A 3,408-nucleotide genomic window follows, 5' to 3' on the forward strand; every position below is an offset into this window, starting at 1 on the left:
CTTCACCTGAAATGCTGGGAACTGATGGAGTTACAACCTGACCTTTTGCTATCTGTGCAACAAGGCTTCACCCAAATCTCCCAGACTGTTACGTTTGTTTATCCCAGACTCCCCGCAACTCTGGTCCCCCTGCAGTTTGAGTACTGTTTCTCATTCCATAAAATTCATCCTTATAGGCCCTATCACTTGTATTTTACAACAGCTTAAGTAACCTCTGTGTTGTCTTAGGTCCAAGCTAAACCTGACTCCCACAAGCCATTACGTTTCCTTTGGTCGTTCTTCCTAGACCCTTATCTTGAACATTGTTTCTGAGTCAACAGAACCCATCTTAATGGAAAGTGTGTACTTTGCCAGGCGATGTTGGCGCACGCCTTTAATCCCAGCACTCGGGAGGCAGAGGCAGGCGAATCTCTGTGAGTTTGAGACCAGCCTGGTCTACAGAGCTAGATCCAGGGCAGGCTCCAAAGCCACAGAGAAACCCTGACTCAAAAAAAAAAAAAAAAAAAAAAAAAAAAAAAAAAAAAAACAACAACAACAAAAAAAAAGCTTCAAAGTAAACATTGTTTAAGCTTTGTTGTATATACAGGACTGAGTTAATTGTCGCCAGGAAGCTTTTTCTGTAGATGTGGCTAAAATAAACTCCTGGTGTCAGACTCTGTAAGTCTGAACCAGCCCAGCCATCTAAGTCACACTTAACAGGGTCTCATTCTTACCTCCTGTGAATTCTTTCTCTGCTGGCCATAGTGTTTTCTGGGACGCCCACATCTATGTAGGGAATACAATCTGGCCACACTTTACCTGGCCCCAGTTGCTTCCTGGAATCCTGGTACAAGCCTCTAGAACTCTCTCATTCTTGGATCTTTCAGGCCTGAAAAATTGATAACTGTAGCCATCTTGGCAACAGAGAGAGCATTTTAAAGAGAAGTGTGTGTGCTCTCAGACTATTGAAGCCATGGAACCAAAGATTAAAAATTTCCACAGGAATGACCAGCTGTGAAAAGGGAAACGCTGAAGAACTTACCTACAAGGAAAACATTTCACACAATATTAACAACTTATTAAACTATGTGGCACAACAGTCCTGAACTGCGACAACAGTGGTCAGTGATGGAAGGGACAGATCTCCACTGGGGATACTTGGTTATGCATACCTCACGCCGACTATTCAAACACAACCCTCATGTCGATACTCTAAAGATGTACTGAGGGTCACTGAATCTCTTTCTTTATTCCTCTCTTTAGTGAAGTCACATAAAGTAAATTTCCTTTCTCTGCTTTTCCTTTTTTCTTAAATCTCCAACTGGCATATTGGAGGTGAATGACTGAGTCTAGCTTGCTGGGACGGATAAAAGACAAACTCTGACCCTAATGTCACTGATAACAGTTTTGACATGCCAACAGGAGACAGACACCTTTCAGGTCTGAGGCCACTTGCAGAAACTCAACCCCAGATAAAGGGGGAAAGCTGACCATATGGCGAAGCTGTTACAATTACTTTATTTCTAGGACTATTTCTTATCTTTCAGCTTCATTTGTTATTTCTGCCTTCTACCTTATTCAGTAAACCAAGAAAACATGAAGTGTTTGGATTCTCCTGGCTCTGGTCTGACTCTTAGTAAGTTCCTACTGGTTACTGCAGCTTTGCCCTTCATTTTTCTTGTCAATTGGGAGGCAGCTTTGAGCTGCTTGCATTCTTTTCAAACATCTTGTCCACTGCCATTTGTGTGACTCACCTTACTTTTGGGGTCCTTTTAAGCCACCCAGGTTCTTTTCGAACCTTTGAGTAACAGGCCTTGTCAGTAAATCTGGAATTCTATCAATTATCTGGGCATCTGTTGTACCACAAGGAAGCAGGGAAGGGTGTTATTTTGTATAAATTTGTATCTTACAATTTTACCAATAAAGATTCAGAGGTGAGAGGCTGGAATGAAAACATGCTAGCCAGGGAGGTTAAGGAAGAACTAGCTGACTTTCCTCCTTTGCCAGTGTCTCAGAAAAAGAGCTCCATTTCCATCATTCTGAACCAAAAGTGACTGCCAAATTCAAAGTCCCTCCCTTCTTATACTTCTCTCAGCTAGGTTCTGGCTCGACCTGTTGTGTGACATTTTGATTATGTTCTGACAAATAAAGTTTACTTGGAGTCAGAGGGAGGAACTAGTCACTAGAAGACCAAAATTAATCATTGAGGTTTGGAGGAGGACTGTAGACAGGAGACAGGAAGTAGTAAGAAGGGGCTGAGAGAGGATCTTGGTCCTTTTTGGAGGAAGGAATGGATTGCTGTACAGAATATTGACATCAGACTAGCTGGTTAGCAGGTTCATAACTGCAGGTCTGGAGCCATGTCTGACCGCCCTAGCCCTGGGAAGTTTCTAGGCCCACACTGTAGCAGTGGTTTCTAACTACTCTCCCGCTGGTAGCTTGCTATTCAAATGCTCTTCTGCATGGCAGGGACTCTTAAAGGAGCTGTGCCTCTGTATTCTGTGAACACCAAACCAACCTGAGAGACCATGGCCACCAGGCAGTCACATCGGGCTTGTGTTTGGAGCTTCTGAGACTCTATGAAGATATAAGCGTTGGGCATTGGGTCCCAAATGCAGTTGGACTTTTTTTTTTTTTTAAACTGCCAATCCCTAAATAATAACACAGAGACCTATTATTAATTATGAAAGGTTGGCCTTTAGCTTAGGCTTGTTCCCAACTAGTTCCTGTAACTTAAATTAACCTGCTTCTTCCAATCTATGCTTTTCTGTGTGTCTCCTTAGCTCTCCTCTATTTTGCATGTCCAATTCCCTCCATGCCTCCCTGGCATCTCTCACTTGCCTAGATTCTAACCTTGAGTCCCTCTCTCCCCAGAAGTCCTGCCTATTCTCTCCTTCCTAGCTATTGGCCATTATCTCTTTATTAAACCAATCAGAATAAAACAGCGACACATTTTCACACAGTGTAATCAAATGTCTGCAACACTCTCCTTTCTGTAGCTCCCTTGGTCCAGAGTCTCCTCCTCCAATAGCTGTTTACTCCTGTTATACAGCTGGGAGGGAGCTTGGGAAATCGTCCGGGTTCAGGGTTTCTCAAAGAGATCTTTTATTGACCCTAGGAGGTTTCTTTAGCTCCCTCAGGAGGGACTGGGTGTGAAAATGGATCTTAAGTTCTAATTGAGTCCACAGGACAATGAAATGCCAGGGATGGAAAACTCTGCCAAAGAAAGTTCAAAGCATTGCAGGGAGCAGAACCAAGAGAGAGGTCATGTTTGCAATAGGCAGCAGGACCACAGGAGCTAGGCTCCCCAAGACCTTCTGAAGCCCAGCTGATGCCAGCATGTGCTCTAAATTCTGGAGGGGAGCTTTGGAGTTTAGTATCTCTTCCTCCTAAGTGCGAGTCTTGCTCTAGCTCTGTCTTTTCCTGCTG

Source organism: Chionomys nivalis, chromosome 9 (genome assembly GCF_950005125.1).
Source record: "Chionomys nivalis chromosome 9, mChiNiv1.1, whole genome shotgun sequence".
NCBI classification, from domain to species: domain Eukaryota; kingdom Metazoa; phylum Chordata; class Mammalia; order Rodentia; family Cricetidae; genus Chionomys; species Chionomys nivalis.